Source organism: Schistocerca nitens, chromosome 5 (genome assembly GCF_023898315.1).
Source record: "Schistocerca nitens isolate TAMUIC-IGC-003100 chromosome 5, iqSchNite1.1, whole genome shotgun sequence".
Lineage (NCBI taxonomy): Eukaryota > Metazoa > Arthropoda > Insecta > Orthoptera > Acrididae > Schistocerca > Schistocerca nitens.
Window position 1 is genome coordinate 80,336,104 of NC_064618.1, and position 14,005 is coordinate 80,350,108.

At 45.8% G+C, this 14,005-nt stretch overlaps 1 protein-coding gene across 1 annotated transcript in view; it reads right to left on the bottom strand.

Moving 5' to 3' along the window:
* Window positions 1-14,005, bottom strand: part of LOC126259898 (mitogen-activated protein kinase kinase kinase 13) — a 379,295-nt gene that overhangs the window by 279,484 nt on the left and 85,806 nt on the right. The window lies entirely within an intron of this gene.

The following is a 14,005-nucleotide window of genomic DNA, read 5'->3' on the forward strand; positions in this document are numbered from 1 at the left end:
GCCAGTTGCTCGGCCACCATTGACCAGACTTCAATTGGTGAGAGATCTGGAGAATGTGCTGGCCAGGGCAGCAGTCGAACATTTTCTGTATCCAGAAAGGCCCGTACAGGACCTGCAACATGCGGTCGTACATTATCCTGCTGAAATGTAGGGTTTCGCAGAGATCGAATGAAGGGTAGAGCCACGGGTCGTAACACATCTGAAATGTAACGTCCACCGTTCAAAGCGCCGTCAATGCGAACAAGAGGTGACCGAGACGTGTAACCAATAGCCCCATACCATCACGCCGGGTGATACGCCGGTATGACGATGACGAATACACGCTTCCAATGTGCGTTCATCGCGATGTCGCCAAACACGGATGCGACCATCATGATGCTGTAAACAGAACCTGGATTCATTCGAAAAAATGAAGTTTTGCCACTCGTGCACCCAGATTCGTCGTTGAGTACACCACCGCAGGCGCTCGTGTCTGTGATGCAGCGTCTAGGGTAATCGCAGCCATGGTCTCTGTGCTGATAGTCCATGCTGCTGCAAACGTCGTCGAACTGTTCGTGCAGATGGTTGTTGTCTTCCAAACGTCCCCGTCTGCTGACTCAGGGATCGAAACGTGACTGCACGATCCGTTACAGCCATGCGGATATGATGCCTTTTATCTCGACTGCTAGTGAAACGAGGTCGTTGGGATCCAGCACGGCGTTCCGTATTACCCTCCTGAACCCACCGATTCCATATTCTGCTAACAGTCATTGGATCTCGACCAACGCGAGCAGCAACGTCGCGATACGATAAACCGCAATCGCGATAGGCTACAATCCGACCTTTATCAAAGTCGGAATCGTGACACGCATTTCTCCTGCTTACACGAGGCATCACAAGAACGTTTCACCAGGCAACGCCGGTCAACTGCTGTTTGCGTATGAGAAATTGGTTGGGAACTTTCCTCATGTCAGCACGTTGTAGGTGTCGCCACCGGCGCCAACCTTGTGTGAATGCTCTGAAAAGCTAACCATTGGCGTATCAGAGCATCTTCTTCCTGTCGGTTAAATTTCGCGTCTGTAGCACGTCACCTTCGTGGTGTAGCAATTTTAATGGCCAGTAGTGTAGGAATATATAAGATTATTCACAAGTATATCCGGGATTTGAGAGGATGACTATGCGAAAACTACTGGGTATACAGAGAAAATACACATGTGACTCCGAACAAGACGGCAGCCAGGACAAAAGCACCACAGGCGCAGAGATGTGAGCTGGTGCCGGTGCAACAGAGACTCGCCACTTGGGCGAGTTCCACCTGCGCAACGGGCGGTGCTGAATATGAAAATACAGATTTCACCTCGGTCAATTGCCGGCCGAGTACAATTCGCCAATGACCTGATGACAACGGACAGAAGGCTGTTCGGGAGACAGAAGAGCAGCTCTCGCCCACCTGGTTATAGATCATCGTCCAAGGCTGACTTGGACAGAGACCGTCGTTTAGTGAACTCTTAGAAGTGAACAGACAGTAGTTGTAAATTGCGTGTACTATGTACAGTGAACTTTACCTACGATTATTTGCACTTAGACAAATTAGTTCAAATGGCTCTGAGCACTATGGGACTTCACTTCTGAGGTCATCAGTCCTCTAGAACTACTTAAACCTACCTAACCTAAAGACATGACACACATCCATGCTCGAGGCAGGATTCGAACCTGCGACCGTAGCGGTCGCACGGTTCCAGACTGTAGCGCCTAGAACCGCCCGGCCACTCCGGCCGGCGCACTTAGCCACTAAGGACCCTTTTTGTGTTATATTTGTGTTATATTACATGCAGTGTTGCACATTTCATTATTCCACGAGCCATAAGGATAAGTAAACCATTTAAACTTATTTCTGTGACTTTGTTACTAATTCGTTGGAGTGTCGCAGAACCTTCGTTGTCCTATCCTGTTACCTGACCCTGGGGCATACCTGTGTAATAGTGGCAGGGAGAAAATTGTCTTCGCTGTGTGCTGCATCAGAAGTAATTTCACGAACTCACAAGCTCGGCCTACAGTAGAAGCAGTGCCAACTCTGCCTCCACAGCAGTAGCAACGTGGTCTTTACAAAACTCAACGATGCTTTACAAAAGATAGAGATTTCTCCAGGTTTAGATTCGTAATACGCGCCGTGTTATAGTTGCAGATTTCAACGCTACGGAAAATGCGTGTCAAAACATTGCGTATAACGGAGAGAGACCTATGTTTTTGTCCTTGAATTCGATAAATTTGCGTCAATTTTGATAGTTCAGCAACGGTTTCGTACCAAATATCGGGTAAAGACCTCAACACAAAAAAAAAAAAAAAAAAAAAACAAAAAAAAAAAACCTCGAGTGGTGCAACACATCCCGTGACACTGGCAACTTGTGTGGTGTGAAGAAAACAGACCAGCCAGGACCGTCAGAGGAGAAGGCATAGCGCGTGTGGGAAACACCTGTCAGGAGTCGGAAGAAATGGAAGACCCGTAACTGCAGATACCGCAGTCACCAATCTGACTCATTCTACATAAACGTCTGCGTATAAAACAATACCGCCTGCAGCCGTTACGTCCGCTCACTACTCGGGACAAAATGAGAACTTTTGCAATGATTTGCAGCGGCTTTTGGAGGAAGACCGTTTTTCACAGAAGTTGGTTTTCAGTAACAAAACCACTTTTCATGTGCCTGGAAAGATGACTCACTGTAACGTGCATGTTTTGGTCACAAAATATCCACTTGAGGTTGTGGAACACATTCATAATTCACCTAAAGTTGACGTCTTTTGTGCTGTGTGCTCGTCAGAAGCTTCGACCATTTTTCTTTGCGGAGAAAACCTGAATGGTTTCGTGTACCTGGACATGCTGCAGCAGTGGCTTATGCCACAGTTACAGCAAGGTAGTGCAGATTTCATCCTGCAACAAGCTCGTGTTCCGTCACACTTGCACAGTGCCGAACTGCCTTAGCACTGCACTGTATGTGGCTCAAATTGGCTCTGAGCACTATGCGACTTAACTTCCGAGGTCATCAGTCGCCTAGAACTTAGAACTAATTAAACCTAACTAACTTAAGGACATCACACACATCCATGCCCGAGGCAGGATTTGAACCTGCGACCGTAGCGGTCGCTCGGCTCCAGACGACTGTATGTGCTTCCCACCAACTCTGTCTTCTTCAGTAGTTCCCATCATCACCTACACCGTGTGATTTCTTCTTATTGTGTCACGTCAAAGACCGTGTGTTCCTGCGTTTAGAAGAGTTGGGAGGAAGGATAATTACTGCAGTAGCTGATATCAACCATGACATGGACGGACATCTATGGCAAGATTTTGAATATCATATTGCTAGAGGTCATAAGGGTGGAAAATTGTCAATTTATGTACATCTATCAAAGTGGGCCCTAACTCCTACATATGTTAGTTGAACACCCTTCAAAATAGTGAAATAGGAGTACTACAACTACTAAATTAGAAAAGAACTGCAATTACCTTGATTTATTATGATAAAGTAAAACATAAATAATTGACAAGCAATGGCAATACTATTATTAAAAGACCTTGCCATATTTGACTGTCAGGGAACACACTAATAATCATGCAAACGAATAATTGCAATCACAAAATGTCCAGTGACTGTCATGATGTTAATTGAAAGGCAAAAAGGATACGACAGAAGATTGGTTGGTTGGTTGTTTTGGGGAAGGAGACCAGACAGCGAGGTCATCAGTCTCATCGGGTTAGAGAACGACGGGGAAGGAAGTCGGCCGTGCCCTTTGAAAGGAACCATCCCGGCATTTGCCTGGAGCGATTTAGGGAAATCACGGAAAACCTAAATCAGGATGGCCGGACGCGGGATTGAACCGTCGTCCTCCCGAATGCGAGTCCAGTGTCTAACCACTGCGCCACCTCGCTCGGTCTACGACAGAAGAGAATATGTTGTACCTATGGTCGGAGTTGAAAGCATCCTACTCATCCACTTAAAGATGCAAGTCATCAAAGTGAAATCTGAAGTGCTCGAAATGTTATAAAATTACTTTAGTTTCCCCAAACATCATCTCGCAGCTGCTGTTCGATCTCACCATAGCGTTGTGGGTGGAAGCTGGAGTGACTGCGGAAACTGCCATTGGCAGCATCAACGACCCTTGCCAATGACTAAGTTGAAATCACACTGAATTTTCTCAAAGTCCGTTCACCAGCTCTGGCAGCAGCAGGCAGACGGCGTCTCCTGCCAGATTCGCAGCTGAAGTTGTCGACAAAGTACATGAAGATGATGTGATGTGATTTTTGATCGAATGTTTTCTACAGGGAAACCTCGCACAACCACATTTTGTCTCTCTCACTGTATTCGGATTGGCTGGGCTTTAGATCTTTCCAATGACAACTGATCAAAATCCTCCTTAGAATATGCTAGTACCCTTCTATGGGTTATCCTTTCCTTGGTTAACCAGCAACGTGCTTTCTAACATTTTACTCAGAAAATGTCATCTCACTCTCTGTTCATCTTTCTCTTTGACCAATGAGGCTGTCCTTGTCGGCACAGCCGAACTTCTCTGACTTTATGTGAACCAGTTCCTTATATATCGGCTTAAGTCAACACAGCCAGTGGCATCTCAAGCTTTCAAAGCCCAAAACTGTGGGTCCTCATTCCACTTTCTAGACGTGTATCTATGATGTGCGGCGCTTTTACAGAGAAAAACTTTTCTATTTTTGTGCATAATAGTGCTTTCTGCTGAAATGTTTCTCCTCCCCCCATTCTCCAGGGTTGTAAACTGTTTTGAGGCAGTTGCGCCTGCACCACAGGAGATCCTATCTGTATTCGTCCATGATGGTTGACCACCCCGGAGTGGAAAATACAAAGAACTGTTGGCCTGTGGGCTACTGGCCTGCGCCTACATCAGGTGCCCTTCCGCGAAATGGCTTGGAGCGAGGGAGCCTACTTTTACTGCTCTGGCAGCACGTGTACTTCTGAACTGCCTATAATACTTCCAACGTCCTCTCGTTTGTATAAGGCTAGCAAATCTGAATCAACAGTAAATTAATAAATTAAGAGTAAGATTACACTTGCTGACAATCACAAGCAGCATGGTTTATCATCTTCTTCGATGTCTTATTAAATGTTCTGACCAAATTGGCCTTTCATTATGAATTTACGTACGTTATGTAACTGATTCCAGAAAAATGGTCATGTAACAGTATTGCCGTTTTCCACATCACAAACAGTGACCATTTGAGTACCTGTAAGGAGATGTAAAATCTTGGAGAAATGATACATACAGTGATGTGTGTATCTCTTTTAGTTTTCGTGCAGTCATCTTCCGAAGCCCTGAAGGTACTTTGAACAACCGAGTACTGAATCCCTATATAAGGCTAATTACAGGGGACACACAGTCGTACTTCCCATGCTCATACGTGAAAGGAACGGGAAAAAAACCCTAATACTAGTACAATGGGAGTACCCTGTGTCATGCACATGATAGTGAATTTCCGAGTGTCGTTTCTAGAGTTAGTCCTGGAGTAGGTGCGGATCCCATCGCAAAGCAGGCATATCCCCCCACGCCTCCTTACGTGGGGCCACTGGCTGGCCTCGAGATACAAACACGCCACACAGTGGTCGGATAGAAGTTATGTTTGTACATCCGTTCCATCATCATCATCCTATTTTCACGCAAATATATATTCGCCTGACCTCGAAAGACAAAGAAGACCACAGTAAAATTCGCCAGCAGCAATCTAGTGATGGTGATCTGTGAGGATAGGTTAGCGTAGAAAAAATTCACGGATTATTCTCCTCGCCGTGGATTTTCCTTGACGAGTACACTAGTCACTACTTTACCTATAGATCCATAAGGAAGTAAGCAGATGCTTTCTTGCTAATGCTGTCACTTGATACATATTTGCTTCAATCAAAACGGGCGAAACTGCATCTCTGCTTTTAAACAACAGTATTGGCAAAAGTGTAAAAGAACAAACTGGAACCATACACAAATGGTTTTGTTTGAGTTTTACGCCTTGTTTCAAGGTCTTAACCTCATCTTCAGAAATGCCCGCTTAAGAATTTGTTACCCTGTCCGAAACTAGACAACTGTTTTCCAAATTTATAAATAGTGTTAACCGGCGTATCTTTGCCGGGACCGGGTGTTTGCGTAAGACCCAGTAGGATCTCTCAGCCTCGCTTCTATCAGTGTTCTGAAGCAGCCAACACGTAACGTCCAAGTCTGGTAGTCATCGTCCTTCACCTCGTGCTAGGCACTATGTTAGCGATGGTCTTCCACTGACAGTTCACATAGCCAGAAGACCAGTAAGAGTTACTTTACGGAATACACCACCTAGCCACTTTTTACATATTATTATTTATCCTAATATGCGTTTTGGGCTTTCGCCCACCTCCAATTGGCGTATTTAAATTTTGCTTAGTACCTCCTCGTTATCACGTTGACTGCATTCTGTATAAAAACATATAAAAGTTGTCCGGTTGATGCATTTCTTATCGTTATTTAATCTGCAGCCACAGAGCTCAAGCACCAGTGAAATGGATGAGCTAACGAGGAGAAGTAGCCTCTAACACGGGCCAGGGTGCTCACTGCCGGCCCCCAGCCTGCTGCTGTATGTCTAGAGCCCCTGCCTACTGCACAGCCTACGGGCTGTCACGTTCCATCTACGCTGCTCATTGTTCACCGCTCTCCCGGTCGTTTCAGACAAGTAGCACATTTCAAACATCACAATACAATGAGGGGACAAAAGTCGTGGGAGAGCAATGTGCACGTATACAGATGGCGGTAGTATCGCGTACACAAGGGAATTAACAGACTTTGAACGGGAAGCCAAACGCAAGGGACTCTCCATTTCGGAAATCGTTATGGAATTCAGTATTCCCGTGTCAAGCGTGTGTCGGGAATACCAAATTTCGGACATTACCTCTCACCATGGCCAACGCAGTGGCCGATGGCTTTCACTTAACGACCGAGAGCAGCTGCGTTGGCGTAGCGCGGGATTAGCCGAGCGGTCTAAAGGCGCTGCAGTCACGGACTGTGCGGCTGGTCCCGGCGGAGGTTCGAGTCCTCCCTCGGGCATGGGTGTGTGTGTTTGTCCTTAGGATAATTTAGGCTAAGTAGTGTGTAAGCTTAGGGACTGATGACCTTAGCAGTTAAGTCCCATAAGATTTCACACACATTTGAACTTTTTTTTTTTTGCGTTGGCGTAGATTTGTCAGTACTAACAGACAACCAGTAACAGCAGAAATCAATGAGGGACGCACGACGAACGTATGTTAGGACAGTGCGCTGAAATTTGGCGACGCGGGTGCCTTTGCTAATACCACGACATCTCCTGCGCTCGTGTTCATATCGGTTGGACTGTAATACAGTGGCCTGATCAGATGAGTCCCCATTTCAGTTGCTAAGAGCTGATGTTAGGGTTTGAGTGTGTCGCGCACCCGTCGAAGCCATGGTCGGAAGTCGTCGACAAGGCACTGTGCAAGATGGTAGTGGCTCCATAATGGTGTGGGTTGTGTTTACATGGAATGGATTGCATACTCTGGTCTGGCTGAACTTCTCATTCCATTTGCAGCAATTCATGGGCTTCGTGTTCCCAAAGAACGATGGAATTTGTATGGATGATAATGCACATGTCACCATCCCAAAATTTTTCGCTATTTGTTTGAAGAACATTCTGACAATTCGAACGAAAGATTTAGCCACCCAGATCGTCCGAAATGAAGTTCTTCGAACATTTATGGTACATAATCCAGAGATCAGCTCGTGCACAAAATCCAGCGCCGGCCACACTTTATAATTATACAAGCGTGGCTCAATATTTCTGCAGGGGACTTCCAACGACTTGCTGTGTCCATGCGATATCGAATTTCTGCACGGGGCCAGGCATTTTACCATTTTGTATATTCATTTAGTACCATTTTCTACATTGTTATCTTTCTTAACCACTGAAATCTGATGATTAACCCTAGTGATCCCTTTTCTTCCTCTGATTTTAGTGCGAAGTATTTGTTCGATTAGGTAAATATAAACCTTCGGTGCACAAAACTTCCATTCATCGAGTCCATTTCGATCTAGTCCTAATGTCAAGATTATGGCACGACCCATCCAGTTCACCTACACCCGCATAATTCACCTCGAGTAATAAACGTAATAAGATTGCTTGGTTCACGTCGGTACAAAGGGTCAGGGAATGGTATCTCCTGGTGGGCTGGTAAGGTGTACCGTGACAGGTACCTGCGATTAAATATTTTCCCCCCATCTCAGGAGCAGAGCACTGTTTCAGTAGCTCACTCATTTGTCTCTAAAAGGGCACAGACGAAAGGCCGACGGATTTATTGCCGTCAATAAGTAAGATACTTGTGTGGAAGACAGATGCATTTCCATATATACTATGAACATTTCAAATTCGCACAGTAAGTGGATAGGTGGTTGGTACACAGCATGTGTGGAATCAGTACCGGCTACCGACCCGCCTGGCTGTGAGTGGCAGAGTAAAAACACACACACACACACACACACACACACACACACACACACACACGGTGCCGTCCATGTCGGTCGCCCTTTACAGCTGACAGCGCTGCGCGAAACGGAACGGTACGCCCTGTTTGGCGTCGCCTACGGCATTTGCGCAAGGCTGTCCCTACGAGCGATCGAAGTGTTCAGTGACGGACAAAACTGTCTTATCAGACATATGTGGCAAGCGCAATCTGTACTTCAGAACAAACGGAAAACTCTCCGTCACAGGAAATGTAAATGTTTACTCTAGAGAGAGTCACTGTCGTACAGGATCCTAAGTTCGGAAGGTACACAGGGGCTGAATGGAAGTCTAATAATACCAGACCTATTCATAGTAGTCACGACTGTCAGAATCCCTGCAGTGTGAAGTAACAACGCCCCCCGCTGGAACATCGTTGGCAGCTGAAATTCAACGATTCAGCGATTTGTTTATGAATCCGAGCTTATTAAGGAATACGGCAAACTGAATGGTGGGTCTTCTGGTTGGTTGGTTAGTTAGTTGATTTGGGGGAGGAGACCAAACAGGGAGGTCATCGGTCCCATCGGATTGGATGGCGAAGGAAGTCGGCCGTGCCCTTTCAAAGGAAGCATCCCGGCATTTGCCTAAAGCGGTTTAGGGGAGTCACGGAACACCTAAATGAGGATGGCCGGACGCGGGTTTGAACCGTCGTCCTCCCGAATGCGAGTCCAGTGTGCTAACGACTGCGCCATCGCGCTCGGTGGGTCTTCTAGCAGTGCCCAGAAGACTACTTACTGTTAAGCACGCCTGTGAGTATATAATAAATAGTCCGGAAGCCATCATACCGTGCATGGCGGCGGCTACACATTACACGCTACCAATAAGTCGTTTTCTGTGTCACTTTATTCGCGCACTGCGTGCGTCAAAAGCGACTGCCTACACATCTCTGTAGGCACTGTAAAGTATCTTGTCTTATTCTCATTGTTCCTATGCGAGATAAACGGTGGCGGTGACAGATTTTTGTAACAGTGCTCCCCGAATGCACGTTCTCTAAATCTACTTAACTCTAGCATCGATCGCACCAGCGCCTTTTATGCGATTTGCTTTATAGATGCACTACACTCTCCAAAAATGTTCAAATGTGTGTGAATTCGAAAGGGACCAAACTGCTGAGGTCATCGGTCCCTAGTCTTACACACTACTTAAACTAACTTATGCGAAGAACAACACACACACACACACACACACACACACACACACACACACACACACACACACACACACACACCCATGCCCGAGGGAGGCCTCGAACAGCCGGCGGGAGGGGCCGCGCAGTTCGTGACATGGCGCCTCAAACCGCGCGGCACTACACCCTCCCAGTAGATCTCTAGCAAATCTAGGTCTTTAGCTAGCCTACCCTAATACCGATTTCAGTACTCTACCCGTTTCATATCGCTTCTTAGCGTTAAAGCCCCGAATGCTTATAAGATATAACGCTCACAAAATGTCCGACACTGATCTTGGAATCGGATACAATGCGGGTCTTTAAACGACTTCTTTCTCAGAGTCCGAAGGAACACTCGAAAGTGATGAGATGATACAGCGAACTGCAGTATTATAACACAAACATTTCTTCCTAGAAGCTACGATTTATTGAATGAGTTCGTGGTGTACGATTACATGCGCTTCTGAAAAGTCGATTTTTCTGGTCACATCAAGGGTTTCGAGAACTGGTACACTGCTCGTGCAGCACAATGTATAAAGAATTCAGGGAGGGAGGAATGAAGGAAGAAGGAAGATAGATTAGGATTCGGGAACGTTGTAGCTTTAGTCCACAATCTCGGGCAGGACAAGAGAGCGAAATGAATGGTCCGTGCGCTTTTCGAAGGAACCGCCCCACTTCTCGTGTAAAGCTATTTAGGAAATCCACGGAAAACCCAAATCCAAGTGACCTGTCCTCCCTCTCGAACGCAGGTCTAGTAGTTCAAGAATTGTAGCTCGTCGCTCGTGGCAGACGCAGTTCGAGGGTCTGGGGTTGAGCCCCGACGCAGCACGCGCATTCTGCCAGTAAGATTCTATTCCGCAGTACCCCATATCGCCTTCTGCATTTATACCGAAGCGTCGCATAAAATGAACATGCATGTAGTTGAAAACAAAGCGAACGTACGACGGAAGGTATTGTTTCAGTCGTTCTGGAGACGCCAGTGAATGTGTGTTTTGAAAATAATTAATTGTTCGCCACAACCGCAACAATGTCATTACGAAATGGTCGGTTCTGGCCGTTTCATGCCATTGTAATCCTCAGATGATAAGGAAGATAATGTGGTTCTCACCCACCACTGCGAGTGGGGATTGGACCGCGACGTCTGTCTTATCATCTGAGGATTAAAATGGCATGAGACGGCCAGAACCGACCATTTCGTAATGACATTGTTGCGATTGTGGCGAACAATAAATTAATTTTGGAAGGTTTTGTATTGGAGAATGCAGCGACCCACGCTCGAGCCCAGATTCCCTGCGTTTCAGGAGCGGTCGCCTTAACCAGTTTATATATACAGTACACAGCGGTAAAAACACATCAAATGCAACTGGCGATTTTCTGGAAAGGTAATTTACGACACACTTTAATACACTCATGTAAATAACTTTTCCAGTTGATGTAATTCAATAAGCGTCTTGGGTGTCTCCAGAAACATGGTATTTTGGTTCAAATGGCTCTGAGCACTATGGGACTCAACTGCTGAGGTCATTAGTCCCCTAGAACTTAGAACTAGTTAAACCTAACTAACCTAAGGACATCACAAACATCCATGCCCGAGGCAGGATTCGAACCTGCGACCGTAGCGGTCTCGCGGCTCCAGACTGCAGCGCCTTTAACCGCACGGCCACTTCGGCCGGCTGGTATTTTGGCTTCACCCTCTGCTGAATAGCTGTCACATGTTCTACACAGCCAGCAAGCACACCTGGGCAGCAAAGGCTACCGTCACCAGTTGGTAGAGTGTGCGTAACAAAAGTGTCTGTAGAGTCAGGTATTTTATTTCATTTTTATAACTCACTTTCAAACTTCACGTTGCCACGGTGGACCGTTTACTTCCAAGCCATTAAGTACAACTTCTAAATCTTGTAAATATAGGCAGTTCGTAATGCTCGAATTTTACCAGCAACACTGTAACTTGTAAGACATGTTCTACCACCTGGATTACGTCTCAGCTCCTGATTTCCCCTAATAACAATTTTATACTTGTGGGGCAGCTGACTTACCCAATTATTGAAATCAATAGCCTCCTCGTGTCTGCCGCATTTTGTAAAATCGCCTGCATTCATGAAATCGTCGTCTGGTATATCAAATATTATATGTGGAGTCAGACTGTATCGTACATACTTATCATCTGGTATTGAAGGTTCTGCTGTACCAGTCTGAACTTATACCAGTTTTTGATTTTTTAATGGTTTTTTCCGCGCGTCCGCGACATAGATTTGTAATGGGAAACCCACTAATGCTGGTCCCTATTTTCGTCACCAAATAGAGCGACCGGCTGACTTATACATCAACAAGGTCAAGTATTCAATCAACCACTAAGCTATCTGAACCTCCATGCCCGACAAACTCTGATGGTGCCTGCTTCGATATGATGCAATTTTTCCAATTGTCACTACATATTCACTGCACTGTAGGTTCAGTTTATCTGAATGGTTGGTACTGATATAATTTTACGTCATCACACCGTCACTGGTTTCATCCGAACTACTCCGCTCATTTGATTTCAATGCATTCACCTCAAAAATGGTTCAAATGGCTCTGAGCACTATGGGACTCAACTGCTGTGGTCATAAGTCCCCTAGAACTTAGAACTACTTAAACCTAACTAATCTAAGGACAGCACACAACACCCAGCCATCACGAGGCAGAGAAAATCCCTGACCCCGCCGGGAATCGAACCCGGGAACCCGGGCGTGGGAAGCGAGAACGCTACCGCTCGACCACGAGATGCGGGCGCATTCACCTCATTTCGTTTTGTATTTCTAACTGCGGTGCAGAGTTTTGGAACGCTTAATGGAACAGCACGCTGACCGTGTCATAACGGACGCTCCCCGACAGCCCATATGGACCGCGATAACCGCTTTCATACACCGCGGCGTCCATCTCTTGCCACAACGGAAATAGGAAAACAGAGATACGGGGAGTTAACTCAGTTTGCTGGATTCTAGAAGGACATCGATAAGCCACTTATCGCCTGATAAGCGACGCACTTGTTGTAATAACTACAGATAGGGAACAGCGCTGGTTGAACTCCGTGCAGTGTACTGAACGTGGACCTTTCACCAGAACAACAGGAGAAGACGACGCAGTTCACTGGTTTTCGTTTACACAGCGGATACAGCAAAGCTAGTACGGTTCCTTTCGCGAGGTGGTAGCAAAGAGACGTATTGGCGCCAAAATACATTCATTGCTAGCTTATAACATGGATACGGGAATGCGGTTTCCGCGGGAAGAACAAAAATGGTTCAAATGACTCTGAGCACTATGGGACTCAACTGCTGTGGTCATAAGTCCCCTAGAACTTAGAACTACTTAAACCTAACTAACCTAAGGACAGCACACAACACCCAGCCATCACGAGGCAGAGAAAATACCTGACCCAGCCGGGAATCGAACCCGGGAACCCGGGCGTGGGAAGCGAGAACGCTACCGCACGACCACGAGACGCGGCAAGAACATACAGCTATGCTGTATATTCCGCTCCCGGGATTGGAATGACTCCTTACCCTCTCCCTTAAAACCCACATCCTTTCGTCTTTCCCTCTCCTTCCCTCTTTCCTGATGAGGCAACAGTTTGTTGCGAAAGCTTGAATTTTGTGTGTATGTTTGTGTGTCTATCGACCTTCCAGTGCTTTCGTTTGGTAAGTCACATCATCTTTGTTTTTGGAGATTTTTATATATATATATATATATATATATATATATATATATATATATATATATATATATATATATATAAATAAATAAAAGAGATATGTGGCTGTTAATGCTAAGGAGGCTCGCGGTTAATTGCGTAGAAGATCACGAGCAGCATAGGCAGTATCTGTTTAATTATATGTTACACCGATGAGAAGATCTAGTAGCAGCACACCAAACTGAATTGCAGTGCTAGAGATTCTATGCATTGCTACACTCCTGATGATTTGTTACTTCTGTCTGGTTCATATGTAGTATAAATTTCACTTCAGTTACATCTAGTCTACAATGTGTTGGCATAGTCACAAACATCATTTTATACTGGCATAGAGGATGCGTAAATGTAAACAATAAATGATGGCGAAATTGCAATATTGTGGTTCATTTTACTGAAGACGAAATTGCCGCCCAGAAGTACAAATCACCGCATCTCAAATGCATGCTCGTTCATTAAGTAACTCGCTTTGTCCCCCCCCCCTTTTTTCCATTGGACGAACTTTAGGGACAATGTTTACAGTCACAAAGAAGAACGCTAACTTTCCCTGGTGAACTTTAGAAGTCAGAGGCGAAAAAACTGCTTCATC